Source organism: Muscardinus avellanarius, assembly GCF_963383645.1.
Source record: "Muscardinus avellanarius genome assembly, chromosome: 15".
Taxonomy (NCBI): Eukaryota; Metazoa; Chordata; class Mammalia; order Rodentia; family Gliridae; genus Muscardinus; species Muscardinus avellanarius.
The window spans coordinates 46,773,465-46,792,652 of record NC_137801.1 but is presented as its reverse complement, the minus strand read 5'-3'; positions in this window follow the sequence as shown (position 1 = coordinate 46,792,652).

Sequence of the window (19,188 nt, the reverse complement as noted above, 5' to 3'; positions counted from 1 at the left end):
TTTAGAGACCAACCTGAAAAATAAGTTTTGTTTCTGTTTTTTATCAAACACAAACATATATCTTCTGAGAACATGTTATTAACAATTTCTTCTGGGAGAAATCCTGTTAAATTCTAGCATTTCAGTTAGCTAACATAAATTGTCAACAAGTTCTAAGTTAATCAACTACATTTTTATACAAATTTTTTATTGAAAATAAATGGTATACATTTAAACTGTACTTGGTGCCCTCTCCCTCACCCCTGTTTTCCCTTCCTCCCCTCCCACCAATGCTTGTCCAGGGTAACCATGCCATATTCATACTTTTATACATATTTGGATGTAGACCCTCATTAATCAAGTTCAGCCTTTCTCCTCTCCTATCTTTCCATTCAAACTTTGCTGAAATTTCCCTTTCATTATCTGGAGTTCCTAGGGTATGCCCTATGTTCCCTAATTTGGGCATATTAGAGGAAACATATGTCCTTCTCCTTCTGTTCTTGGCTGATCTCACTTAACAGAATGCTCTCCAGGACTTTCCATCTTCTTGAAAATGACATGATTTTGTTCTTCTTTATATCTGAATAGAATTCCATTGTGTGTATTTCCCATAATTTTGCAATCCATTCATCTGTTGTTGTGGACCTGGGTTGGTTTCATATTTGGCTATTACAAATTGTGCTCCTGTGAATATAGGCATGCATATGTTGCTGTAGTTCTCTGATTTCAACCCCTTTGTAACAATACCCAGTAGTGGTAGAGCTGGATCATATGGTGGATCTGTTCCAGTGATCTTAGGAATCTCGACACAGATTTCCATAGTAGCTAGTGTCACATTAATCCCCAAACTAAATAAAGATACCTCAAGAAAGGAAAACTACAGACCAGTATCCTTAATGAACATAGATGAAAAAATTCTAAACAAAATATTAACCATATGCATTCAAAAACATATCAAGAGAATAATACATCATGACCAAGTTGGTTTCATGCCAGAAAATGAGGATGGTTCAACATATGTAAATTAATACATGTTATTCATCACATAAATAGAACCAAGAACAAAAACCACATCATCATACCAATAGATGCTGAAAAAGCATTGGACAAAATCCAACACCCATTTATGTTAAAAACACTGCAGAAGATTGGAGAAGAAGGAACGTACTTCAACATCATTAAGGCAAAATACTGTAAAAACAAACCTAACATTATATTGAATGGGGAAAAACTGCAAGAATTTCCTCTAAAATCAGGAACAAGACAAGGATGTCCACTATCACCACTCCTTTTCAATATAGTCCTTGAGACTCTTGCTGCAGCAATAAGACAAGAGAAGGAAATCAAAGGAATTCACATAGGAAAAGAGGAATTAAAATTATCCTTATTCGCAGATGACATGATCCTTTATCTGGAAGACCCAAATAACTCAACCAAAAGACTTCTGGAGCTGATTGACAAATTCAGCAAAGTCGCAGGATACAAAATCAACCTAAGAAGTCATGGCTTTTCTTTATGCCAACAATGAATCCACAATGAAAGAAACAAAAACAACAAATCCATTCACGGTAACCTCAAAACCAATAAAACACCTAGGAATAAACCTAACATAAGATGTAAAGAACCTCTACAACAAAAACTATAAAACATTAAAGAAAGAAATTGAAGAAGACCTTGGAAGATGGAAAGATCTCCCGTGCTCATGGATAGGCAGAATAAATATCATCAAAATGGCCATTCTGCCAAAAGTGATCTATAGATTCAATGCAATTTCCATCAAAATACCAGTGACATTCTTCATAGACCTAGAAAATTCAATCATGAACTTTATATGGAGAAAGAAAAGACCCAGAATTGCCAAAGCAATTCTCAGCAATAAGAACCATTCAGGAGACCTCACAATCCCAGAGTTCAAATTATACTATAGAGCAATAGTAGTAAAAACAGCATGGTACTGGCACAATAACAGGTATACTGACCAGTGGGTTAGAATAGAAGATACAGAAACAAATCCACACATCTTTCATCAATTAATCTTTGACAAAGGGGCCAAACTCATATGCTGGAGAAAATACAGCCTTTTCAACAAATGGTTTTGGGAGAACTGGCTATCCATTTGTAGAAAGATGGAACTAAATCCTTACCTCTCACCATGCACAGAAATCAACTCGTGATGAATCAAAGACTTAGAAATTAGACCAGAGACTGTGAATTTATTATAGGAGAGCATAGGCTTAACACTACAACATATAGGCACAGGCAGTAACTTTCTCAACAAAACCTCCAAAACTCAGTAAATTAAAGCAAGAATTAGCAAGTGGGATGGCATCAAACTAAAAAGTTTCTTCTCATCAAAGGAAATCAATAACTTAAAGAGGAAGCCTACAGAATTGGAGAAGTTCTTTATCAGCCACCACTAATATCCAGAATATACAAAGAGCTCAAAAGACTCTACACTCGCAAAACAAACAACCCAATCAAGAAATGGGCAACTGAACTGAAAAGACATTTTACAAAAGAAGAGATACAAAGGCCTAATAGATACATGAAAAGATGTCCTACATCATTTGCCATCAGAGAGATGCAAATAAAAACTACACTGAGATTCCATCTAACCCCAGTAAGAGTGGCAAGCATAAAGAAATCAAATAACAACAAATGCTGGTGAGGATGTGAGGAAAGAGGAACTCTTTTACACTGTTGGTGGGAGTGCATACCAACTACTTTAATCCTGTATAAAAACAGATTTCTGATCACAAATATTATAAAAATTTTTATGATAAAACTATTAAGTTGGGGATTAATCTGAGTTTTTGATAAAATTAATTTGACTAAATTCCATGTGTTTGGATGATCTGCAGACAGTATGAACAAACTATAACTTTCTCAATTTAAAGAGTTTCTATTACCAGTTATTTATTTATTTATTTATTTATTTTATTTATTTATTTATTTATTTTTTGGTGGTACTGGGGTTCCTGGAAGCCCTTCTTCCTCCGGGATACACTCCCATGGGCTACACTCCCAGACCTATTTTTTAACTTTTTTATGTGGAAACAGGGTCTCTTGTGCCAGCAAGGCTGGCTACGAACCAGCGCGATCTTCCTGTCTCCGCCTCCCAAGCGCAAGGATTACAAGCGTGCGCCACCACACCCGGCTATTACCAGTTATTTAGAAAATCAATTCTGAGTTATTTTCTTCCCCAGTAAGTTAAAATATATGAAAAATGAGTATTCACTTTAATCAAATGTTTTTTTCAAATGAAACTTTTTTTGAGATTTATTTTTATACCATAGAATTTACTCACTTAAAATGTACAATTTGAGATGTTGGTTCTGCCTAGTCAGGGATCCAAAGCCTCATTATAATTTATCTAAATGATACAGACAGAGAGGAATTGGCCTCAGTTGTTGTGGTATGTTCTTTATAGTCAGGTCCAAGTTAACACTAATGAAGGACATGACCCCAGAAACATAAAAAAAATAGATAATTTTTCCTAAGTGCCTGCATTTTTGTTCTTCCCACTGTGTCAAGTCTGTCATATGAGTTTTGGAGTTGATGATCACAAGCCTCTTTATTTTGGTTTGGTAAGTGGCAAAGCCATTCATCTATTATTTGATGGTATCTGGTTGCTGTGGGCATCTACATGAAAAACTAACATATTAGCATCTTATACAATAACCCTGAAATATTGCCACAATGTTTTTTGTTTTTTTTTTTTTTCACAACTCTTTGCCCTGGACCATTCACTCATTAGCACTCTGAACTATAAACCAGGTAGACCATCCATTTGTAAAATACCTTGCGTCTATGTAATGAGAGATATCTTCTCTCTGATCTGGTGATGCATTTGAGATAAAGTTAGCAAAGTGTTTGCCAGAAGAAAGTCATTCTGTCAGTACATAAAATGAATTAGTTACAGAACTCTTCCAGAACACATTCTTTTTTATTCCTTACCCTGAATTCTATAAAAAAATGTAGGAAGTCTTTTACTATTTTTTTTCCTACCCTGAATACTCTATATAAATTCTGAGATGTAATAACACTTTTGGCTGAATTAAACTGAATGATTGGCTCCATAAATATTTTATTTACCTTCAGATCTATAAAGTTTATTTTGACTTTTACATATTTTATAACCAATGATTTTAGTTTTAAATTAATGCTCATGAACATTCAGGAATTATGTAGTCTAAACTTATACTATTTCTTTCTTTCTAATTATATGTCGATTTAACTCATCAGTTAAATTGGTAATTCACAGAAAAGATATTAAACTAATAATTAGACATGAAATAAGTGAGTAAGCTTTAGTAATATTAATTTTTATTTTGGTTTCTGTAAAATTTTATAAAGATCTCTTAGATATTGTATATCTCTTAGAATGTATATTGTACCCTTTGAAAAGAGTAGGTTTAAGATCTAATGAATAATGATATAATTTAAAATTTTGTCATATGATTATTTTCAAAGATAGGTAGAAGTGACTGTGAAATGTTTAACTTTCTTCTATTAGTCTTACTGGAATTACCACAAAACAATTTCAGACATTTTCCTATTTTTATCTAAAAACAATGTTACTACAGAATCCATCATTTTTCTGTCCTGTAACTGCCACATTTTGAGGAGGAAACTTTTCAATGTCCTTGGAAAAAGAAAGCTGCCCATGGCTACAGACCAAACTTCACCTTATCACCTCCTTTCCATGTAAGGGTAGTGAAGAAGTGGATCTTTTATAAAAAATTTTAAAAAGTGTCACAATAGGGACTCAAAGCATCATCAACATGCATCAACTGGAGAACCTCCTTGGCAATGGCTTTTAAACTCCTACTGCCTTGGAGTTACTCTGAGATGTTTGCTAGAGCTCAGTGTGAGAGGAGACAATGGGTGAAGGTCAAAGTTTTCCATTCTTGCTCAGATTAGATTAATTCTTGAGTCTATAAAACATTTGCTGTTTTACACAACAAAAAGCCACATAGGTTAATACTACTCTAATACCTTACAGAATATTCTGTTAAAATAACTAAGCTCACCAAAAGGAGCTGAAATTTTCCTATTACATTCATTGTTATCATAGTCAAGACAATCAACATCATGCACATAGAGATGTCAACTTGAAAATTCACCAAACTGTAACACATTAAAAAAAAAATACTGAACAGATTTATGCCATAAATGTTGATTGTTTCTGAGATGGGATTTTGGGACTGAACTCAGGGACATCCTATCTCTTAACTATACCTCTACCCCTTGTTAATTTTTATTTATGAAACAAGGTCTTGCTAAGTTGCTAAGGGTCATTCTAAGTTGCTAAGGCTAGCCTGGGGTCTATAAGCCCCTGTCTCAGCCTTCCACATATTGATATTATGGGTGTGTGCCACTACTCCAGGCTTTAATTTTAATATTAAAGATTTTTTAAATTTCCAAATTTAAAAAATAAGTATTACAACTTTTTTATCTACATGAGAAATGTTATTTGAGAGCTGAATATAGTGGTGCACATTTATAATCATAGCACTTGGGAAGCCGATACCAGAGAACTACAGATTTGTGGCCATTCTCAGCAACTGAGGGAGTCATTCTGCAACTTAGTAAGATCCTGTTTCCAAAAAAATATACAAAGAGTTGGGGGTGTAACCTGGAGGTGGAGAGCCCCAGTATTTCATCCTTCATGCCATAACAACAGCAATGACAAATAAATGTCATTTGTAAAGGAATATAGAGTTTCACATTAGCAAGAAAGATTGAAATGGCCAAGGTATTAATTCTTGGTCTACTACTCACAATCTTCAATCTCAGTCAAGCCACTAAGTATCTCCATCTTTAAACTCTTAATATAAAAAATAGAAAACTGAGATAATGAGGTTAAGCAGCTAAGAAGCTGCCTTATAGATTTAAAATTCTGAAAACTGTCATATTAAGAAAAGCATTTGGATATGTATAAACTCAGTTACATCAAATATTTTGTTCTTCCCATCAGCAGTACTTGGCAGGTGATAAATAATGCTCTATAAAGCAAATATGGAATGCTCCTTTAACAACAGATTTCTGAACACACATACAATAATCAATATACACATACTTTAATAGGCCTTTTATTGGTTTAGCACTGCCCTGTATATTTTATGGGCAAAGAAAGATGTAATAAAAATTTCATTACAAGCCAGACATGGTGACACACGCTTGTATTCCCAGCATTCGAGAGGCTGAGACAGGAGGATACTGGTTCTCTGTCAGCCTCAGATACTTAGTGGGGGCCTTTACAACTCAGTGAGAATCTGTTTAAAAATAAAGAATAAAAAATAGGGCTGTGGGTATAGCTTGGAGGTAGAATGCCCCTGGGTTCCATCTCCAGTACTGCAAATAAATAAATAACATTAATAGTATCCATAAGTGAAAAAATAGAAAACAATTGATATTTTGTATTATGATATAGATGAGAACATAGCATAACATGAGTTTATTGTAGTCAATAACTGCAAATGGGAATGTTTAACATCTACTAGTTTAAATGCCCATTGAGCATCAGGATTGGATTTTGAAAAAATGTAGGTAATTTATTTTTGCTATCTTTATAATTAGCCTCAATAAAAAATTTTCAGTAATATATATATATATATACATACATATATATATATATATATATATATATATATATATATATATGAAATGTGTTGATCAAGCTCAGTGTTAAAAATACTTGTCCTTTTAAAACATTTACTTACAGAAATGTTTTACAGAAATGATATTTCATAGAGAAGCTCATTGAAAATATCAGGAATTTTTATCTCCTTGCTCCATCCAGAATAAGCAGAGGAAAAAAAAAATCTTGCTTCACTTTCTTTGGAACTTGAAGAATGTAGGGTGATAGAGACAGAGTTTTCAAGACTATGGCAGAGATAATTTCCCTTCTGGGAAGAAAGTTCAAAGAATTCTGTTAAAGAAAGGAAAACTTCATGTAATTGAAAGAAAACCAAAACTCTTAATGATTGTTTTGAATTCTGACTTTCCAATAGTTTCTTTATTGGCTTCATTAATTTTTTCCTAGTTTACTTTCTTCATAAATAATCTCATTCATTTGAGCATAGTGGTACATGCTTGTAATCCCAATACTTGGAAGGCTGAAACAAGAGGAATGTGAGTTTGCAGCCAGCCTCAGCTACTTAGTGAGGCGTTCCACAACTTAGTGAGACCCTGGTTCACAATAAAGAATAAAAAAAGAATAAAAAGTAGAGCTTGGGTATAGCTTGGAGGTAGAATTTTCCTGAGTTCAACCCCCCAGTACCTGAATAAATAAATAAATAAATATTATCATCCTTCGGCAACTCTGTGAAATGACGTGGCTTACCTGTTACATTTGTTTAAGAATTGTCATCTCTTTCTTTTGTGTGGTACTGAGGTTCCTGGAAGCCCTTCTATCTTCGGGCTACACTTCCAGACCTATTTTATATTTTTATTTGGAAACAGGATAAACAGGTCTCTTTAGCCATTGCGGCATCTGCGCGATCCTCCTGTCTCCGCTTCCCAAGTGCAGGGATTACAAGCGTGCACCAGCACGCCCGGTTAGAATTATCATCTTTTTACATGAAAAAAAAAAGCCAATTTCTCATTCATTATTTTTTAGAAAGCTTTGTAAAAAGAATGTACAAGTTGAAATTAAGGATGTTTAAAAAAAATTTTATTTATCACGTGTCTGCTGATTTCTACATTGTTTAAAATTGTGATGGAGGAAATTCTAAAAATGTCTATTGCAGCAATTTAGAAGTTTGTGTTTGGGTAAAGTAATAAGTTGGCTTATTGTCCATTACATGACTGACTTCATTATAGCAAAACCATGCACACTATTTTTGTCAGTTAACTCTTCATTTACTTTCTCAGGCACTACAAAGATGCCCTTATCACTCAGGTATGATAAATAATAGAATCACTGTCAGATATAGACAAATTTAACAACCTTGGACAACCCATTTGTCTACATTTGGTGAAACCTTATATTTTCAGCTTCAAGTCAGAAACTCAAATTTTTCTGTAAAAACTAACTTCAGGAGTTAGAAAAGCCACTCCTTTCTGCCAACCTCTTTCTCAAAGCAACTTTGTTGAATTTTTTTGTTTGTTTTAGAAAGGGTTACATAGAAATGATTGGAAATGTTATATAAGAAGGGAAATTAACTTATTTCCATGTATTGACAAGTGAGTTAGAAAAATATCACACCAGAATTAGAGAAAATTGTGTACAGCCTGTCAAATTTTTCCTCAGCAATGTCTCAATCAACTAGATGAGACAGTTGGGTTGCTGCTATCTCTACTTTCTAAATTGATTTGAATGCAAAGGTACTGTCCACACTCAATTCCTCGGAATCTTCTGTAGATTTTAAAAGTCCTAGATTGTCTTTATTAGGCTGACCTAGATTTTATCTTAACTGCTGGATGATGAAAACAATGCTGGCTATTATCCAGCCTTCCATGAGTCTCTTTCTTTCAGTCTGATAGGTTGATAGTGAATACATTGAAATAATCTCTTGTGAATGAGGGCAGACATAAGGAATTTGCAGTGAGAGAATTCACTGCTCTGTGGAATGATCATTTTTTTATATTTCTAAGACATTTCTCTTCATCACAGACTGATTTGGGCCTTAAGATGTGCCATTCAACTAGAAAAATGTCTTCTCAAGAGATAAAATTGGATTAAAAAAGCTTTGATTGCCAAGGAATCTAATCCAATTGGGGCTTTGAGTCTACAAAGGAAATTTAGCAAATGAGTTTAGCAAAGCATATTTTAAATAACTTAATAAAACTTAAACATAGCAATACCTAAGCCAGGTATGTAGTCCCTGCCTATAATCTCAGTACTTAGGAGGCAAAGACAGGAGGATCATAGGTTCATGGTAAGCCTCAGGAATCTAAAGAAATCAATTGCTTTTCTATATGCCAACAATGAATCCATGAAGAAAGAAATAAAAAAAAAAAACAATTTCATTCACAATAACCTTAAGCCAATAAAATACCTAGGAATAAACCTAACCAAAGAAATAAAAGAGCTCTACAATAAAAAATATGAAACATTAAAGAAAATAATTTAAGACTACCTTGGAAGATGGAAAGATAATATTCCTTGCTCATGAATAGGCAGAATAAATATCATCAAAACGGCCATTCTGGAAAAAGCAGTCTTCAGATTTAATGCAATTCCTATCAAAATACTGACATTCTTCAAAGGCCTGGAAAAATCAGCATGAATTTTATATAGAGAAACAAAAGATCCAGCATAGCCATAGCAATTCTTAGCAACAAGAACCATGCAGGAAGAATCACAATCCCTAACTTCAAATTATATAACAGAGCAATAATAGTTAAAACATCAAGGTATTGGTACAATAACAGGCACACAAACCAATGGAACAGATTAAAAGATACAGAAACAAACCCACACAAGTATAGTCAATTAATCTTTGACAAAGGGGCCAAATTTATATGCTGAAGAAGAGACAGCTTTTTCAACAAATGGTGCTTTAAGAACTGGCTACCCATTTGTAGAAAAATGGAACTAAATCCTTACATCTTACCCTGCAGAGGAATCAACCTGAGATGGATCAAAGACCCTTGGAAATTAGATCAGAGACTGCAGAGCTATTAAAGGAGGGTATAGGTTCAACACTCCAACATGTAGGCACAGATAATAACTTCCTCATCTAGACCTCCAAAGCACAGGATATTAAAGTGAGAATTAACTAGTGGGATGGCATCAAACTAAAAAGTTTCTGCTCATCAAAGGAAACCATATGTTTTCTCTAATATGCTTAAACTAGGAAGTATTGGGGATACCAGAGGGACTCCAGATAATGGAAGAGAAACCTCATCCAAGCCAGAAAAGAAAGGAAGGAGAGGTAGAAGACTGAGGTTTATTAGTGGAAAAGCTACTTGCAACAATGTTTATACATGTGAATATAATGTCATTAACCTGGACACTCAGTATTGGGAGGGAAGGAAAAGGGGAAGCATGGGGGAGCACCAAGTATGGTGTGAATATATTATATTGTCAACATTATCTCCATTATGATGTGAGACTATATGTGCACTTTACAGCGCAACAATAAAAACACTTAAAATATATAAAATTTTCTCCTATTTGATATTACAATAAAATAAAATAGGACTGGTAGTTTAGCTCAGAAATATAATGCCACTGGGTTAAATTCCCAGTAAAGTGCACACACACACACACACACACACACACACACACACACAGCAATGCTAGTTGGTTATGGTGGTGCACATCTGCAATCCCAAGCACATCTGTACTTGGGAGGGTGAGAAGAGGGATCATAGGTTCAACATCAGCTTCAGTAAACTAGTTAGGTTATCAGCAACTTGTTGAGAATCTGTTTCAAAATAAAAAATAAAAAGGACGGAAGGTGTAGCTTGACGGTAGAAAACCCCTGATTTCATTCCACTGTACCCTCACCCAAATAGCAATGCCATATTTTAAAACTTCCAACTAACACTATACCTTTTTATTTTTTTCTCATATTGACAGGGTAGGAATAAGGGACAGTGTTTAATGAATAGAATCCTTTTTACAAATATGTTAATGATAGATACAATACAACTTGAGTGGCAGCCTTGAAAGTGAGCAACTCTCAAAACATAGCTGGGGATATTTGGTATAAATTATAAGAAAGCATAATGTTCATTAAATAATGTGCAAGAGAGATGGTTATTATTTTTTTGGGGGTGGTGCTGGGGATTGAACCCAGGAGCATTCTACCTCTGAGATACACCCCTAGCTCTACTTTTTATTTGTTTGTTTGTTTGTTTGTTTGTTTTGGTGGTATTGGGGTTCCTGGAAACCGTTCTACCTCCAGGCTACACTCCCAGACCTATCTTTTTATATTTTTTATTTGGAAACAGGGTCTCTTAAGCCAGTGAAGCTGGCCTCAAACCTGCATGATGCTCCTGTCTCTGTCTACCAAGCTAGGGGATTACAAGTGTGTGCCACCACGCCCGGCTAGTCTTTTATTTTTTAAAACAAGGTCTCACTGAGTTGTGAAGGGCCTCATTAAGTATCTGGGGCTACCCCTGAACTGTAAGCCTCTGGTCTCTGCCTCCTGAATGCTGGGATTACATGTGTGCCAACACGCTTAGTGAGATGGTTATGATTTTAAATAGTGAACATTTGTTTTTATGAAATATCAGATGGATAAGGAATCTTATTCTTTCTTTTCTTTTAATTCATAGGAGTTCTGCCTTAATAAACATCCTTTCTGAGAACAAAACAGTTAGCTACATCTGGGTTCAAATCTAAGCTCTGCAATTTGCTAACTATGAGAATTTACTAGAAGAATATTTTTAAATTTTCTGCATCTCAGTTCTTTCATCTACAAAATTAAAGTAGGTACTTACATTATTGGTTGCAGTAAAGAATGCTAGTAACTATATAAGGCATAAAGTATATGCTGGGTAATTTTCTTAGTATATTACTGAAATTTATTAAAATTTTATAGTCATCCTGTGAAGTGGGAACTGGTATACTTCTTATTTTTCAGAAGAAAATGGACAGAGAGTACAAATAGTTTATATCAAATTAAAGAATTTTTGAAAACTACTTGATCTAGACCCAGATATTCTGTTTGCATATTTGGGGGTGATTTACCACTATATTACACTACTGAGTATTCAGTATGATGTTCAGAATATAGTGACTGGACCATAAATATGTGATTTTTCTTCCATAACTGTTAAGTCTTTTGGAGCTTATAAATAAAATCTTGTTTTACTCCTAGTTAAAAATCAATTACGTGGTTAGCATAAAGATCAAATGGAGGTCTGAATGTTGCTATTAAACTGAAGGGAAATGTGGCATTAAATGACAGTAAGTACGGTCATATTTTGAATTAATTTGATTTCCTACCTTATCTAGACATAAATATCTTCTACAAAGAGATAGTCCCTTAATACATAGCAGAGAAAGAACTAGAATATATTTTTTCTGTAAATAGGCAAGATCTGAAAATGAATGTTTAAATGGTTTCCAGTAATACCTGCAGCTCCATTTTCCAAAAGTCTCCAATCAAATATTAGTACTATCTTCTCTTGAGACAGAGTAAAGGATCATTAGGCAGGAAGGCTACAAATACTTTCTAATATCTCTCCCCACAGAAAAATGTAGACCAAGGTCTTCTCCATTGTGATTCTACTTAGGCTTCTATAATAAAGTGCCATAGCCTGGGTGGTTACACAACATAAATTTATTTTTCACATTTCCTAATGAGGGTTCTCTTTCTAATTCTTTTCTGTAAGACTTACTTCTCTTTTGACATTGGAGAAGGGTGGGGAGAGAGAGAGAGAGTCAGTGAGCTTTTCTTCTTAAAAAAAAAAAAAAACACTAAGCCCATAATAAGTACCTCTTCCTAATGACTTACTCTAATCCTAAACACCATAACACTGGGTGTTAATACATCAACATATAAATTTTGAAGGGTCATGAATACTCATTCCGTAATACCTCTTCACACTGTAAAGTGCCGTTTCCAATGTGCTGTTGTTATCATTGTTATTACTTGCCAACAAATGGCAAACCAAAGACTGAAGAGTATTTTCTGACTCTCCAGCCTGGGCAAAGAAAGATCTATAGAAAAGGAAATAATGTTAACCCTGCTCTAAGCATGAAACACCTTGTATTTGGTGAGGTGCTGATTTGGCTAAAGAGATGTCTGGGATCCACAGCATGCCTCCTGAGTTGTTGTGAGGCAGGAGCATTATCTGGTAGAAGTGTTGACCTGCTTAGAAGGAAAGTAGGATGAACAGAATATTAATACCATTTCTAGCCTATTTGATTCTTGTTTTAACTATCTATCAGAATGCATTTTGAGAAGTCATCCTCTCTGTTATTAGAAGAATCACCCTATTGCTCATGTTATCACAGCTCTCTTTGGAAGTGCCATAAAAACAGAATGACTTGTCTTTTCCTGAGCATTGATTTTTATCTATTTCCTTGAAAGGCATTTATCTGAGCCTAGAGATGAATGTATTATAACTGATACATTTTCTAAAAGAAATGCCATCTTTCACAGAAATTCCTGCAGAGACCAGAGAGATAAGCCCAGGAAATTAGCCATGAGGGTATGAACCAAGAGGTGATTTAATCCCTGTGTCTATAGCAGTGAAAATACTATGCCACTTAGCATGAAAGCATTTTGAAAGTAGATTTGAACACTTTTTGCCCAATTATGGTAGTTTTACAAACCTCAAATTTAATTCTGCTCTATGTACTGAAAACCTTGACCTACAGTTGTCAAAACAAGTGGTTATTCTTTAAGATAACTATTTGTAGATTCATTGTAAACAAATGCCTTGAAACAAAATATGTGAGATGGAACTTATAATGCGTTAAAACCCATGTAAAAAAATCACTGCAATACTACTAATGTGTTGCTTCAAATCCATTAAAGCAAAGGAATTTAGACTAGAGAGTTCTCAAGGAGAAAATACTGTGGATTGAGGGCTCTGTTAAGAGCCAGGGACTAAAAATCTAGTAAACCCATTGGCTCCCCCTTTAATATTCTCAAAGTAATAACTTTCTAGCTTTATACAAGTAATCTAGTCCTCCTTTACTTATTTGAAATAATTAACTTCATCAGGGAGCTAGGGGGTTGAATTTACCATTTATTCTGAGAGCACTAAAAAGTTTCCTGATGAGTAGCAGCTTCAAATTAAGTGGAAGAAGAATAATAGAAGCACTGTTGTGGGTTATAGTTTGGGGTTTGTTTGTTTAAGTTTTTATTTTTCATAGCTAATAGAACAATTTTTGTCTTCCCCTTTGGGCTGTGACAGCCTACTGGGAGGAGCCTTCATTCTCCAGCAGTGAAGCAGGATGAAGCTGGAAGACTCCCAGCCCTTCTGCATCACTGTTGAGATCACCGGAAGGGCCACATGACTCTTTCCAAACCATGTGGTTCTTCTTCATTATTGAATATAAAGGTGGTCATGTACATTAGGACTAATTTGGAGGAATATTGAAATTATTTCACATCCTACCAAGTGAGTTTTACTCTTCCCTTTTCTCTCATCTTTAACAACAAGATGATGTCTCCTTCTGGAATGCCCTTTCTTCTTATATGTCCATTCTTTAAAGCCAAATTTTATCTGTCACTTCATGAAGGCATTCAGTTGCTTATCTTGAATTAATGTTCTTTCTTCTGTGCTTATGTAGGACCCAATGTAGTTCTATTATAAAATTAATATTATTATGCCTTGATTTAGGATGCCTTTTTCTTTTCAGATTTTATTTTCTCTGTTTTATATTTTAATTTATAGAAACTCTTTGTTGTCAGATTTCTTATTTGTTTTAGTAAATGGATGAGATTTATAGTGCTCAAAACTTAACAAATAACATCTCTTTTATGAATATTTTGATAAAGCCCTCCCCTACTCCCATCACTTTGCAAAACTTCCTGGAAGCATTTTGAACAAATTTCAGGTGTAATATAATAGTGATACTGTAATTTTTGAAGGAGGTTATAATACACCTTTGTATTTATAAATGTTAATATAGTAAGATGATTTATAAGTTTGTTTTTGCAATGGATGGATTTTTCATTATATTATATTCAGAGGTAAACCTATTTCCAAAAGAAGTGCAGCATTAAGATGTTAATTTACTTAAGTAGAAATATAAAAATTACATTTAAAATTGTATTCTATATTTTAGTATCACCTATTCTATATTTTAGCATTCTATATTTTAGTCTATTTCTATATTTTAGTATTCTATATTTTTTAGTATTCTATATTTTTTAGTATTCTATATTTTAGTCTGTGCACACAGTGTTTCCAGCCCACTCTTCATAGAACATTTCTACTGATAGCACTTAAATCAAACTATACTCCTTACATGAAGGTAATATTTCCCCTCTATCTAATCTGAATACTGGGACTTTTTGAAGTTTCTTTTATTTTATAATATAATAAACACCATAGCTTATTTCGTATCATTTAGTGCACTCCAATTCTTTTGAATAGGTACTCAGAAGTGGAATTGCTGGGTCATATGGTAGGTTTGTTCCCATTCTGAGAATCCACCATAGAGTTTAAAAAAAAAATAGTTGCACAAATTTGCAATCCCACTAGCAATACATTAGAGTTCCAACTTCTTCACACTCTCACCTGGTTTTTTGTTTTGTTTTGTTTTGCAGGTCTGAGGATGAAACACAGGGGCATTTGACCTCCGAGCTATACCCCCTGACCTATTTTTTATTCTTTATTTTGCAACCGGGTCTCACTGAGTTACAGAGGGCCTCAGTAAGTAGCTGACGCTGTCCAGAAACCGTGATCCTCAGTCTTCGGGGTCTCAGCTTCCTGAATGCTGGGTTTATGAGCTTGCGCCACCATGCCCGACTTTTTTTTTTTTTTTTTTTTTTTTTTAGTTATTGGCTGTGGAAAGAAGCCAGGGGCATCCTACCTCTGAGCTATACTGCTATACTCCCAGTCCTAATTTTAGGCCTTATTTATTTATTTATTTATTTATTTTTGCGAGTCTGGAGATGGAACCCAGGGGCATTCGACCTCCGGGCTACACCCCCTGCCCTATTTTTTATTCTTTATTTTGAAATAGGGTCTCACTGAGTTGCAGAGGGCCTCACTAAGTAGCTGAGGCTGTCCACAAACCGTGCTCCTCTCATCTCAGCCTCCAGAATGCTGGGATTACAAGCCTCGCTAAATAACTGAGGCTTTCTGTGAACATGATTCTCTGGTCTCTGACTCCCAAATGCTGGGATTACAAGCATGCACCACCATGCCTGGCTTAAAATTGTAATCATTAAAATACAAACAGGGCCAGGTGTGCTGATGCATGCATGCTTATAATTCCAGCATTCAGGAGGGTGAGACCAGAGGATCCTGGTTTGCTGACAGACTCATCTACATAGCAAGGCCATTAGTAACTCAGTGAGACCCTGCTTCAAAAAATAAAAAGAACATCAGGTGTGGTAGAGCAGGCTTTTAACCCTCCCACCCACCTTAGGAGCCGGACACAGGAGGATCATGCTGGCTTAAGAGACCCTTTTTCCAAATAAAAATATAAAAAATAGGTCTGGGAGTGTAGCCCGAAGGTAGAAGGGCTTCCAGGAACCCCAGTACAACCAAAAATAAATAAATAAATAAATAAATAAATAAATAAATAAATAAATAAAAAAAATTAAAAAAATAAAACATAGGGCTAGAGTTGTAGCTCAAAGGTACAATGTCCCTGGGTTCCATCCCCAGTCCTGCAAAACAAAACAAAACAAAAAAATACAAACAACAAGCCACATTTGGTGGTGCATGCTTCGAATTCCAACATTTAGGAGGCTGAGATCAGAGGATGGTACTTTGCTAACAGCCTCAGTTACTCAGTGAATCCCTTCACAACTCAGTGAAACCCTGTTTCAAAAAATAAAAAGACTAAAATTTAGGACTGGGGATGTAGCTGAGAGGTAGAATACCCCTGGGTTCTATCCCTAGTAAAGCAAAAAAAAAAAAAATGAAATTCTAATTGGGGTTGGGTAAAATTTCAGGTTAGTTTTGATTTGCATTTTTACATACATTTTTGCATACATTTATTAGCCATTTGTATTTTTCTTTTTTGTTGGTGAAGTCTTCACCTGATCATTTTTTAAACTGGGTTATTTATATTCTTAGCAGTGAGTTTCTTGAGTTTTCTGTGTATTCTAAATATTAGTCCTTGATTGAAGGAATGGCTGGCAAAGTTTTTCTCCCATTCTGTTTGCTCTCTGTTGAGATTCTTGACAGTTTACTTTGCTGCACAGAAGTTCTTCAGTTTTAACACCATGTATTTATCTTTCTTTTAATTTCTTGTGCCTTTGGGGTCTTCTTGAAAAAGATTTACTTGTACCTGTGGTTTGAAGTGATGGATCTATGACCTTTTCAAGTAGCTGCAATGTCCCTGGTCTAATTTCCAAGTATTCGATCCATCTTGAATTGATTCTTGTGTAGAGTTAAAAAGTGCAGTTTATATACATTTTCTTCATATGATTAGACAGTTTTGCCAATGCCATTTGTTGAAGCAGGTATTTTTTTTTTTTGATATGTGCTTTTGTCCTCTTGAGAAAAATCAAATGACTGTATGTATGTGGATTCATTTCTGTATCTTGTATTCTACTTCATAGTTTTATGTGTTTGTTTCTGTGCCAATAATGTGCTGTTTTTTTATTACTGTGGCTTTGTAGTATAGTTTGACATTAGATATTATGATGCCTCCTGCATGGTTCTTGTTGCTGAGAAGCGCTTTTGATATTTTTTTGTTCCAAACAAATTTAAGAACTGATTTTTCTATGTCTGTGAGGAATGACCTTAGCAATTTAAAGGGTATTGCATCCAATCTATAAATCACTTTTGGAAGAATGGGCATTTTGATATTTATTCTACCTATCCAAGATCATGGGAGGTCTTTCCATCTTCTAAGTTTTTTTAATGTTTTATAATTTTCCTTGTGGAAGATTTTTATAACCTTAGTTGGGTTTATTCCTAAGTAATTTATGTTTTTAATAAAATAATTGTAATATATCAGAAAATAATGAGTAGAAGTGTTTTCTGGATTTCTTTTTCAGTGGATTTATGGTTAGCATACAGGAATGCTTCTAATAAAATTGATTTTGTATCCAGACACTATTGTATCCAAAGATTATACTTTTAAGTATAATATATCATATATAAATAAGGATAGTTTTAGTTCTTTGCTTACTATTTGTACTCTTTTGGTTTCTTCCTCTTTTCTTATTTCTCTGGTTAGAGTTTCAAGTACTATATTGAAAAAGAGTGCTAATTTTTTCTGGTCTTGTCTAAAGAGGGTTTTATATTTTCCTTAATGATTCCTATATTCTCTATATGTCTAATAGATACATTTGGTTTATGTTCTAAGGCATCTTTACTGACCTTTTGTCTATTTTTCTTTTAGTGGTATTAGAAGAGTGTTGACATCTCCCAATATTATTGTATTGGCATTTATGTGTGGCTTAATGTTGAAAAGAGTTTGTTTTATGAAAGTGGTTGTGCTTATGTTTGGTGCATAAATATTTGACTATTATTATATCCTCTTGCTATATTTTTTCTTTTACCAGTAAAAAAAATAGTTTTCTGATAAGTTTAGGCTTGAAGTTAAATTTGTCTGATATCATAGTTGCTACACCTGCTTGTCTTTGTGTTCCATTAGCATAAATTACCTTGTAAAAATGACTTGTGTTTTGTCTTCTGCTAAGTGTAGGCTTAAAGTCTAATTTGTCTAATATCATAGTTGCTACTCCTTCTTTTCTTTGAGTTCCAATGGCTCCAGCATTTTACCTTTAGTTTGTGAGCATCTTTCTTTATTTGAAAGGTATGTTTCTTGCAGGCAGCATATAGATGAATTAAGGTTTTAATATATTTTGCCACCTCATGTCTTTTTATTGGGATGTTAGGCCATTTATATTGAGTCAAATTATTGAAAGATAATCTTTAATTCCTAACATTTTGAGTTTTGAATTCTATTTCAGAGTTTGTTCTTTTATTCTTAATTTTTTACTTAATGGAAATCATTGTTTCTCCAGTTCTGTCATTTATTTATTAATTTTTCTTTGTAGAGTTTTTTTGAGAATTTTTTTTAGAGCTTGTTTGGAAGACATGAATTCTTTTAGCTTCTGTTGGTCATAGGAGGTTTTTATTTACCCGTTATATTAGAAAGATATTTTTGCTGGGTAGAATAGTTTTGGCTAAGAAGTTGTTTTCTTGCAGCTGTGGCAGTTCCCCAGGGAAGGTAAACAGAGCACTTTGATGTCCTCTGTTCTGTCTTCTGGCTGTGTTTCAGTATTTTCTACATTTTTCTCTTGTCAAGATGTTGCTTTCAAAGCAATAGCGATTGAGTGTTACAAATACTGAAATGTGTTGTTTCTTCATTTTCCATCTTTCTGGAAGTTTCCAATCATTTTATAATGCCAATTTTTTTATTCTCCAAACAGACTACAAGTGCCAGGCATGATGGTGCACACTTGTATTTGCTGTACTTGGGAGGCTGAGAGAAGAAAATTGTAGGTTTGAGTGTAGCCTCAGAAATGTAGCAAGACTCTCAGCAACCTAATAAGAACCTGTTTCAAAAGCATGAACACAGAAATAAATAAAATTAAAAGGGCTAGGGTTGCCGGAAGTGGTGGCGCATGCTTGTAATCCCTGCACTTGGGAGGC